The 11,991-nt window shown below is 42.7% G+C and overlaps 1 pseudogene; it reads right to left on the bottom strand.

The window, feature by feature from the left end:
• Positions 1–3,167: 3,167 nt before the first annotated feature.
• Positions 3,168–11,466, bottom strand: LOC109695120 (zinc finger protein 621-like; annotated as a pseudogene).
• Positions 11,467–11,991: the final 525 nt, after the last annotated feature.

Here is an 11,991-nt window from a genome sequence, read left to right as displayed (position 1 = left end):
AACCATATCCAAGCCACATTGGCACCCCACTTTACTTCAGAATAGGTTTATCTCTAAGGCAGATGCCATTTTAGATTGAGGTGTGCTCGTGCTCCAGCCTGTTTTTCATTACCCACTCAGGTTTGGGGTAGGGAGGAAATAAAATAGAGTTAGCATGTATTTATTTGGAAAGTCAAATATTTGTAACAAAAATGCAAATCAGTGTAGGACTAAGCAGAAAACGTCATTATAGGGGCCATCTGATGGGTCTCATCAGTGAACATTGCAGCATCTGCCACCATGTTATGGGTGGCAGGGTGAATAAGGAAGTGGCCTATTTGCTTTATTGGGTGTTTTTGTTTTGAGACAGAGTCTTTCTATGTGGCCCAGACAGGCCTCAAACTCTTGGTCCTCCTGCCTCAGCCTCCAAGTGCTGGGATTACAGGCATGTGTCACAACCCACAACTTATTTTTTCTTATTTTGGTGCTATCAGTCAACAATGAATAAAAGTTAATTTTTCCTACACAGATGGTGGCCAGATATCTCAAATGCAAGTCTGGTTTTTCTTCCCCCAAGAGAGCTGCTAATAAGCATGTGTTTCTATAAATAGAAACTTCAAATTGGAATGTATACATGAATATAATCACTAAAAAGAGGCATTTGCTGTTAAGGGACTAATTTAGTAGGGAATTAAGTAGACTGAGGAGAGGACGTAATGTTTGTGCTCTCCTGGTTAAGGAGAATCCAGGTGAGAAGGTCATCCCCTCAGGACTGGGGACAACAGCTATGCTGGTCAGTGTCTGAGGTGGCAGGACTCCAGATGAGTCTGTCCACTAGTACTTGAGAGAACTGAGCTGTGGTCCAGGTGGAAATTCTGTGGCTGACCTAATAACCCCTCCAGATGTGGCTCAAGTGGTAAAGTGCTTGCCTAACAAGTACAAGGCCCTGAGTTCAGAAGCAGAGAATTGAACCTAGGGCTTCATGCAACCTAGGTAAGCATCCTACCAATGAGCTACATCCCCAGCTACTGAACCAATCTTTATTGCATGGCAGTAAGAGAGTGACTTTCTAACTCCAGCAGTTCTAAAACATTTATCAGTCCATGGCATTCTACTTGCATTAATGAATTAATTATTTTTGTGATACTGTGGTTTAAACTCACAGCTTCACAGTTGCAAAGCAGGAGCTCTACTACTTGGACCACACTTCTAGTCCAAGTGCTCTTGTAATTTTGGAGATGCGGGTTTCTCAAACTATTTGCCCAAGGTGGTCTCTAACTGCAATCTTCTTAATCTCAGCCTCCCAAGTAGCTAGGATTACAGGGAACCAAAGCCTGGCTGCACTGACTTTTTTTTTTTTTTTGGCAGTACTGGGGCTTGAACTCAGGGCCTACATCTTGAGCCACTCCACCAGCCCTTTTCTGTGAAGGGGTTTTTCGAGATAGGGTCTACCAGAACTATTTGCCTGGGCTGGCTTCAAACCACAATCCTCTTGATCTCTGCCTCCTGAGTAGCGAGGATTACAGGAATGAGCCACCAGCGCCTGGTATTGACTTTGATGAAAAGTTAGACTATGGATGGAATTCTAGATGAAAGTCATTTTTTGTTTTGTTCTTTTTTTTCCCCACAATTTTGAGGGTAGTGCTCCACTTTTAGCATCCAGCATCCCATGTTGCTGTTGAGAAGTCTGGTGTCATTCTAATGTGTGACATGCTCCCAATCCTACTCCCCCAAAAACCTTGTAGTGTTTTTTTCTTTATCTTGAGGGTTTTTTGTTCGGGAGGGGGGGTTGTTGTTTTTGTTTTTTGGGTTTTTTTTGTAGCAATGGGGTTTGAACTCAGGGCCTCAAGCTTGCTAAGCAGGCACTCTTAATGTTTAACCTGCTGCACCAAACCATTTTTGTGATAGGATTTTTCAAGATAGGGTCTCACAAACCATTTGCCCAGGGATGACTTCTAACCACTTTCCTCCTGACCTCTGCCTCCTGAGTAGCTAGGATCATAGGGTGAGCTACCTTGGAGTTCTGACAGTGTATAATGCTTAACTGGAAATAAAAATGATTTGTCCTTTTCTTTCAGAAGACTTCTCACAGTTTTTCTTTGTCATACTCCAATTTCAATCGGTTATTGCCTAACACAGGTGCACAACTATCTTCATGCCCCTTCACTATTCTGTTAACATTGGCTACTCTATTCCTTGGACACATTATTACCAGGCAGTGTGGTCCAAGAAGATACTAGTCCAGAAGATCCCAAGTTCTTGTGTCACCTAAACAGAGAATTGGGAAGAGACACAAATTGCAACACAGTACCAAAACTTATTGAAGGGGTAAGAAGAAACCACTGCAAAAGACATGGGCTCCCCCAGATGGCACAGAAGCATTGATCTCTTTGCTTAAGCTGAATTTTAAGTTGTAAGGTGGGAAAAATCTGGGCAATCCTTAGGGAGGGGCAAGGTGGCTGGGTAGGTGTAATAAACCAGCCAGGCTCAAAGGCAGCCCCTTATGACATTATCTTGCAAAGATATATAAGACTACTAGGGTGTTTACAAATCAGAAGGGATTTGTTGCCCTAGAGATGACTCAGGGACATGCTGGGGGAGGAGGGTATCTGTTTTAAGAGAAGGGAGTAACATAGCAAGTTATATTTTGTTGCTAGACTGCCTCAATATCTTTCTTTTGGGGCATATTCCCTCATTTGCTGAATTTTACACATTCTCTAGTACTATATAGCTCAAGCAAAATGTTACAAGGTGCTAAATGATACAAGGAGACTAATACAGAATCACTATACGTGTTTGCACATGAAATAAGTGTTTACTATCCTTGGTGCAACAGCATCTATATAAATTTGTTTAAATATATAAAACCATACTATATAACATATTATCTAGAAAAAACAATGGAGGGCTAACAAAGTGAACAACAGACAAGAGCTCTACTTTACCTATTTATTTTAAAATGTATTTTAAAAACCTTAAAAATGATATTAATCATGTATGTACATAGTATCTAAAAGATATTCAAAATTCAAACATTACAAATCTTTTTTATATAGGTTTTGCTTTGTTTTGCTTTTATTGTTTTATTATTCATATGTGCATACAAGACTTGGGTCATTTCTCCCCCCTTCCCCCACCCCCTCCCTTACCACCCACTCCGCCCCAACCTCTCCCCCCAACCCCCTCAATATCCAGCAGAAACTATTTTGCCCTTATCTCTAATTCTGTTGAAGAGAGAGTATAAGCAATAATAGGAAGGAACAAGGGTTTTTGCTGGTTGAGATAAGGATAGCTATACAGGGAGTTGACTCACATTAATTTCCTGTGCATGTGTGTTACCTTCTAGGTTAATTCTTTTTGATCCAACCTTTTCTCTAGTTCCTGGTCCCCTTTTCCTATTGGCCTCAGTTGCTTTTAAGGTATCTGCTTTAGTTTCTCTGCGTTAAGGGCAACAAATGCTAGCTAATTTTTTAGGCGTCTTACCTATCCTCACCCCTCCCTTGTGTGCTCTCACTTTCATCATGTGCTCAAAGTCCAGTCCCATTGTTGTGTTTGCCTTTGATCTAATGTCCACATATGAGGGAGAACATACGATTTTTGGACTTTTGGGCCAGGCTAACCTCACTCAGAATGATGTTCTCCAATTCCATCCATTTACCAGCGAATAATAACATTTCATTCTTCTTCATGGCTGCATAAAATTCCATTGTGTACAGATACCACGTTTTCTTAATCCATTCATCAGTGGTGGGGCATCTTGGCTGTTTCCATAACTCGGCTATTGTGAATAGTGCCTCTGGAGTAACCTGTGTCACAGTCTTTTGGGTATATCCCCAAGAGTGGTATTGCAAGGTAGATCAATGTTTAGCTTTTTAAGTAGCCTCCAAATTGTTTTCCAAAGTGGTTGTACTAGTTTGCATTCCCACCAACAGTGTAAGAGGGTTCCTTTTTCCCTGCATCCTCATCAACACCTGTTGTTCATGGTGTTGCTAATGATGGCTATTCTAACAGTGGTGAGGTGGAATCTTAGTGTGGTTTTAATTTGCATTTCCTTTATTGCTAGAGATGGTGAGCATTTTTTCATGTGTTTTTTTGGCCATTTGAATTTCTTCTTTTGAGAAAGTTCTGTTTAGTTCACTTGCCCATTTCTTTATTGGTTCATTAGTTTTGGGAGAATTTAGTTTTTTAAGTTCCCTATATATTCTGGTTATCAGTCCTTTGTCTGATGTGTAGGTGGCAAATATTTTCTCCCACTCTGTGGGTGTTCTCTTCAGTTTAGAGACCATTTCTTTTGATGAACAAAAGCTTTTTAGTTTTATGAGGTCCCATTTATCTATGCTATCTCTTAGTTGCTGTGCTGATGGGGTTTTGTTGAGAAAGTTCTTGCCTATACCTACTAACTCCAGAGTATTTCCTACTCTTTCCTGTATCAACTATAGAGTTTGTGGTCTGATATTAAGATCCTTGATCCATTTTGAGTTAATATTGGTATAGGGTGATATACATGGATCTAGTCAAACATTACAAATCTTTAATAATGAAAGACTGGTAACATAAAGACTATGAATCCCTACAATTTAATATTGCATAGCAATTAAACATAATGTTTTAAATTACTTATTGACTGGGACTTGTGCACAATATTCTGCTAGCTGAAAATATGGAACTTATGATGACAGAAAATGCACATTATAATTTGTGTGTGTGCATGAGGGTGATTCTGTGAGTGTGAACAGGAAGATCACCCCAAAAGCACGTTATAAGGACACGAAATTGCTGGTTGAGCCATAACGTGGATCCCAGGCCAAGATAAAAGGCCCCACATGGAGACAGCAGCCCATTCCTGCCTTTGTCTACTTCTATAAACAGACTTCCCGCTAGAGATCCCCTGCTACTCCTGCCTAAACAGCCCCAATCCCTAGCTCCCAATGTGAGCCCACCTATTAGCAACCAGCACGTTCACCATAACCCTGCACTGCCCTGTAAGAATCCTGTAATTTCACTGCTTGGGGCCCAGAATTTTGAGTGTGAGCTCATCTGGGACTGCTGGCGTCAAATAAAATCTGAGTTCTCTTACTTCTCTGAGTGTCGTTTGGTTTCCTACCAGACAATATTTCCACAATAATTGTGTGTGCCCAGACCTAGGTACTCCTGTGTGTGTGTGTGTGTGTGTGTGAGAGAGAGAGAGAGAGAGAGAGAGAGAAAGAGAGAGAGAGAGAGGGAGAAGAGAGAGAAAGAGAGAGAGAGAGAGAGACTGGGGTTCAGGGCTTCTCACTTGCAAAGCAGGAGCTTTATTGCTTGAGCCATGCCTCCAGTCCATTTTGCCCTGGTTATTTTTCAGTTCTCCAAATCTCAGCTTCCCAAGTAACTAGGATTATAGGCATGAGCCACAGGCATCTGACGGATTGATTTTTGTTCTAGGCCTATATTGCTTCTATTAGAAAACTCCTAATTTAAATATAAAAGTGGCTTTATATCATCAAGAGGATGAAAAAGAACAAACAATGCAAATGATGTAGGAACCTCTTCTAATTTGTCTGTAAAACAGTTAAGCACCTTGTATATGGAAAATGAGATCTGTCCTCAGACCCAGCAGCAGAGACCTCTCCTCTCCAACATGCTCAGATTTCTACTGCCTATACACATCATACTCATAACTTATACTTTTATAATCTCACTTCCACCACTTCTGTAATTAACCAATTTGCTGGCAATCATTGAAGAACAAATTATAACTAAACTAAGATTCCTCACAAAATAACAGTAAGAGAAAACCTATTCTCATGTAAATCATTACTTGATGCACTGAAAACTCCTGCCATACTTGAGGTTATTATTCTTAGAAATTTCACATGAAAGTTGAATAATCAGGGAAAGCTTTACAGTAGGAGTAAGGCCCTGGAAGACATGCACTATCTGGGCAGGTAAAGAAGGCATTCCAGATATGGGCAGGAGCATGAAGAAAGGCCCAGAGGTAGAAATGAGTACTGCACGAGGAGTGGTCAGGGAAGGCATAGTCAGCTGGAGTGGAGCCCCGCCCCTGGAGAGGCACCAGAGTTAAGGCTGGAGAGAGGCACTGGGGACTGTCCAGGCTTGGCCGAAGAGCCTTGAGGGGTTTCTTCTCCACGGGGTGCAATTTCTGATGCCATCTGAAAACTTTCCAACACACCTTACACTCATAAGTCTTCTCCCCAGTGTGAACTCTATGGTGCTGAACGGATGTTATTTTCCGAGTGAAGGCTTTACCACATTCCTCACATTGGTAGGGCTTCTCCCCTGTGTAACCTCTGGTGCTGAAGGAAGGCTGCGCTCCTGCGGAAGGCCTGGCCACACTCCTTGCATGCATAGGGCTTCTCTCCAGTGTGGATCATCTGGTGCCTAATTAAGGTTGTGTTGGAACTCGACCCTTTTCCACACTCCTTAAATTCATAGGGCCCCGCCCCAACGTGGTTCTTCTCATGGACCATACATTCATGGCCTGACTTGAAAGCTTTGCCACATTGCTTATATTTGAAGGGTTTTTCCCATGTGACTCATCAGATAATTAAGAAGCTATGAGTTATGTCAGAAGATTTCCCACATTGTTTACATTCACAGAACTTCATGCCACCACGAAGTATCAGGTTTGGATTTAGAATGAAAGTAGGCCTCACTGTCTTGCTTTTAGCATCAAGGTGCTGAGAAAGGTTTCTGGGGAGTCTTTCCCCTGATGTTCTGTGCAACCCCATCTCTTCAGAGGCTTCCTGCTTTATAAGGGTCTCTTCATTCTTGATACAGGATTCACCACCTATTATAGAGACACAGGGGTCCTAGTCACTGAAATGGAAGAAAAACAGGGTCCAAGAATCCCAATTTCCTCTTGCAGGATGATTTTTAGAAATGTACCCTTGAAATAGCTACAAGCATCCATAAAGGAGAAAGAGAGACAAAGAAAAACAGTGACATACAACTGACAAATGAAGACCAGAAACACAGAGTACAGTAGTGAGGAAGTCCCCCATAGAAGGGCTGGGAAATGAAGTGAGACAGAGGAAATGGGAAGGAGCCCAGGAATGGGGAGAGAGAAGGCAATAAGGGAAAGAAAAAAGAATGAGAGCAAAGAAGGCTCAGGAGAAACAGAAATATTACAGCCTGGCGCTGGTGGCTCATGTCTATAATCCTAGCTACTCAGGAGGCAGAGATCAGGAGGGTCAAGGTTCAAAGCCACCCCAGGCAAATACTTCACCAGACTCCCATCTCAAAAAAAAAAAAAAAAAAAACAACATTAAAACAGGGCTGGTGAAGAGGCTCAAGTGGTAGAACGCCTATCCAGGAAGTGTGAGGTCCCAAGATCAACCTCAGAGCCACTAAAAAAAAGAAAAAGAAAACATTTTGAAGGCTGACAGAGAGAGATAGAGACCCAGAGAAGGAAAGGAAATGAGAGACTGTGAAGAGTAGAGTCATGTCAGCAGAGTAAGAAAACCAGCCCAGACCAATCAGATCTGATGCTCCACCCAGGAAACTAGCCCAAAAAAATCAAAGTAATGCCATAGTCATTTTATTTTTAAATATTCTACACAATATTCTAGGGTTTAAAAAATTTCTTCATAAAGGCAATTGGAACAGAAGCTGGGTGTTATCAGTTGTGGCCACTAGGCTCTTCCTCACCAGGACTCATGCCTGTTGGATGCTCTGTGGCCCAGGGATCTGGACCCTATGGTGCATCCCCTCTTTCCAGCTGGGAGATGAGAACAAGTTTGTGGAAGGGATGTGCTACTTCAGGAAGAAACACAAACTGAGAGGAGACAGCCAGCATTGTTCTGAGAACTCTCAGCCCACCCTCCATCCAACCAACAGGGAGAGAAATGTAGCACTCACGAGATCAGATAAGCTGAACAGGAATCCTGAGAGAGGGGTCCAAATTCTGCTCCAAGATGAAGTCAGAGAGATGCCACCCTCCTTAAGAAAAAGCAGGGATCTGGCCCAGATGTGGAAAAAAGGACAGTCCCTTAGGAAGGGTGTACGTACAACTTTCCTGGGAACCTTTCCAGAAAGGAGAGGGTAATGACACCCAAACTGGAAGGAGCAACAAAGAGCTAACTAGGGGTACCAGGAAAGGACCCTATGCTCGGGGCCCAGAACCACACAATTCCCTGCAGTATAAGAAAATCTAGTTTCAAAGTCAAGGGAGCCAGGCATCAGTGGCTCATGACTGTAATTTCAGCTACTCATGAGGCAAAGATCAGAAGATTCTAAACCAGCTCAGGCATAGTTTGCAAGATCCTATTTTGAAAATATTCAACACAAAAAAGGGCTGGCAGAGTGGCTCAAGTGGTAGAGCACTTGTTAAAAAAAAAAAAAAAAAGTCCAGGGAACCTGGGATTTCCCCCAACCAGTCCTTCTGGAGGCTGGTGCAGACTTTTCTCCTTAAGTCATTAAACCTAAGGGCTATGAGGATCCCCAAAGCTTCTGAGGACAATAACTGACTCCCATAAAGTACCCTGGAGGCCTTACCCAGGGAAGTCGCATTTGTGTAATTCCTCAGCGTCATGTCCCTGTACAGGGCCCTCTGCTCAGACTCAGGCTGGCCCACTGACTCTGGGTGAAGTACACAGTCACATCCTCAAAGGACACCAACTCCTGAAACAACAGAATCCTGCTCAAGCTCCCAATAAAGGGCAGGAGAGGGCAGTCTGAGCTGCAGGAAGGGGTAGCCCTCTCAGCACCCACAACACTGGGCCGAATTGAAGGTTTGCTCTAGCAAGAAAAGCCCCCAGATCCCCAGTCAGTGTTCCCCCTTTCAACTGGAGCCCCAGCACTCTCCCATCTCTAAAACCCTATGGTCCACACTGCTATCCCACTGCACAGCCTAGCATTCAGTGCTCTGTCCCTGGTAACCATGTCAACCCCTATGTTCCTGGCTGTACAGATCTGCCCTCTGTCACCTACACCCTCATGTCCTCCATAGCCTGTCACCTTACTGTCTGTACACTATTCACTAAGGACAGCGACCATTACTGTCTCTACCCATCCACACTGCACATGCACAGCCCCATTTCTTCCCTGTACCCAGCTTCTTTGCAGTCTCTTCCAATATTATCCAGAGGGAAGATCTGTCCATGCTCACAAATACTATCAGTATTTTGCATATTTCTCTTTTCCACCTTTCTGACTTATAAGAAGCTGTTTCTCTTGAAAGAAACCTATATCTTCCTGTTCTCGCCACTGTCTAAACCATTTGTCTTAAGAAATAGGTCGGTAGTTTCCAGTCCTTTGACACAGATCGATCCCAGGGTCTTCTCAGTTCCATCCCACCTCCAAGGCTGTCACTGTCACTAGCTGTGCCCCTCTTTGTCTCCCCTGGTGCCCCTCTGCCTCCCAAGACTGAAGTGAGCAAATACTTGATTAGCTACAGTGGGCCAGGTTTTTAGCTGGGTGATTTTAAATCCTGTATTCCTTTACAACACGTAAGTGAGATAAGAATTATTATTCACATTTTTCAAATGATGAAACTAGGTTGAGAAAGATTAGTTACTATGCCAAAATCAAACAGCCAGGAAATGGCAGAGGTAGGAATTTAATTCAAATCTGCTAAACCAACATGCCTTTTTCTCACATGTGAAGCTCACAAACTTTTCCAAAAAATGACTAACCCCCAACCCTCATCAAGACCTATTCCTGCCTCCACTTCAGAGAACAGCATCTCAAATTCTCCAATTTCCCAAAAATTATTCAATACATCTTTACTGTTTCCCTTGTGGCCACACGCACGCTTTCCCACAACTTGGATTGGGGCTCAGCTGTTTCAAAACTGCACACAGAAAGCCAGAGCCTCTGAACCCTTCCATAAGGACCCAGTGTAGTCCTAGATGGGCATGGTCAGTCTCTGATACTCCTAAACTAGCTGTGTCCACCCCTTCCCCCAAAAAAAGACATGCTCAACATTAATGTCATTAAGGAACAGCAAATTGAAAGGACAATGCTCAACATTATATGAGCTCCTTGGTATTTTACCAAAGGGGCAAAAACCTATGCCTGCACAAAACCTGTACTTGGACAAGTGAAGCATTATAGCCAACGCTTGGATACCTCAGCAAAGAAAATACAGAGGGCAAATAGACACTTGAAGGATGCTCAACAGTCTATGCCATTAGGAAATTGTAAATTAAAAGGACAAAGAGAGAGCACTACAGACCTATCAATATGGCCAAAATTTAAAACACAGACACAGAAACTCTCATTCATGGCTGGCAGGAATGCAAACTAGTGCAGATACTTTGGAGGCAGTTGGACAGTGTCTTGCAGAGCTAAACATACTCTTCCCATATGATCCAGCAATCATGCTGCTTGATATTCTAACAAAGTAACTGAAATACCTGTGCCTACACACAGACAAGTAAAGAAGTTTGACTTTGCCAAAATTGGATGCAACCAGGATGTCCTTTAGTAGGTGAATGGATCAATAAAGTTGTATAGACAATGGGATATTATTCAGCACTAAAAAGAAATGACCTAGCATGCCATGAAATTACTGAGGAACCTGGAACCATACTAACTGAAAGAAGCCAATTGAAAAAGCTCATGGTTTCTCAACCAGCTATACGTCATTCTGGAAAAGACAGTGCTATGGAAGAGTGAAAGGTCAATCAGTGATTGTCAGAGGTCAAGGTGGAGGGAGGGATCAATAGGAGACACACAGAACATTTCTAGGGCAGTGAAACTATTCTGTAGGATCCCATAATGATGGATAATGTCATTAAACATCTGTTCAAACCCATAGGATGTCCACACCAGGAGTGAATATAAACTATGGTTTCAGGGCATAATGATGTGTGAACGAAGCTTCATCCCTTGTAACAAATGTACCACTCTGGAAAAGGAAATATACTGAGGGGTGAAGAGGATGAAGTACTCTGCATATATAGATATGAGGACAAAATAAGGAAACTCACCAAACCCTGTTTGAATGAGAGGGGAAGAGGGAGAGAGGGTATGGGGAGATAGTGGAGCAGTGACTTGGTTCTAAGTACACTGGACACACATACAGAATTATCACAGGGAACTCCCTCGTTTTATTAATATATGGTGAATGAAAAATAAAATTTGCCCCCTCAAAAGCCACAAATGTGCTACTTTTGTGCAGACTGTACAGAATTAGAGACTATGCCCTGAATGGTGACAGGAGGTATTTGGGAACTCTGATATCTGCTCAATTTTCCCTTGAACCTAACTCTTCTATAAATAAAAACTATATCAAAAATAAATATAATGAACAAACAATACCTGAGCTGCAATATCCTCTTAAATGACTCACACCATCCACCAACCAATTCACCACTAAGGGCTGAAAAAAAATCTTTTCACTATATAAATCTCACCATGTTACCTTCCCCCGCTTAAAACTCCTCAGTGAACTCCCATTGGACTCAGAACAGTCTCTGAATCTTCACCATGGCCTACATTACCTGTGCCTACCTCTCCCACCTTCTTTGACCTCTTCTGAAACATGTTCTCCGAGTTCTTCCTGTTTCTACAGGACACCCAGCCTTTTCCCCCACTTCGACCCTTTGCATCTAGCATTTACAAAATGCAGACACAACACCACTGGTCTCTCCAAGATATACCCACCATCTGTTGGGTAAGCTCTTCAATGAACAAGCTCTCTGATGTCAGCAGGTGACTATTCTTTGTAGAACTCGATCTGATGTCACATTCAGGGAGAATTTCCAGGCTTGAGTTTCCAGTTCCACTTGTATCTACATATCTAAACTCATCACTGCCCACCTTAAAAGTTCCATGTGCCACAGCCCTGATGACAGGATCAATGGGTAAGCCATAGCCTGGCCAAATGAGCCCGTCTTCATGCTTTCCTCTTTCCCTCAGAGCCAGTGTGACTGAAAGCTCAGCTCACCAGAGGTTAAGCTGTTTGCAGCATGGCTGATGTCTCCATTTTGGAGATATCCAGGTGCTATTCCCCTAGTTTACAAACCTTCCTTTCCTCCAACCACCTGGGTTTGAGTCTTATTCTCACTG

Source organism: Castor canadensis, chromosome 17 (genome assembly GCF_047511655.1).
Source record: "Castor canadensis chromosome 17, mCasCan1.hap1v2, whole genome shotgun sequence".
Lineage (NCBI taxonomy): Eukaryota > Metazoa > Chordata > Mammalia > Rodentia > Castoridae > Castor > Castor canadensis.
The sequence above is the reverse complement of the archived record's forward strand: the minus strand, read 5'-3'. Positions and strand labels throughout refer to the sequence as shown.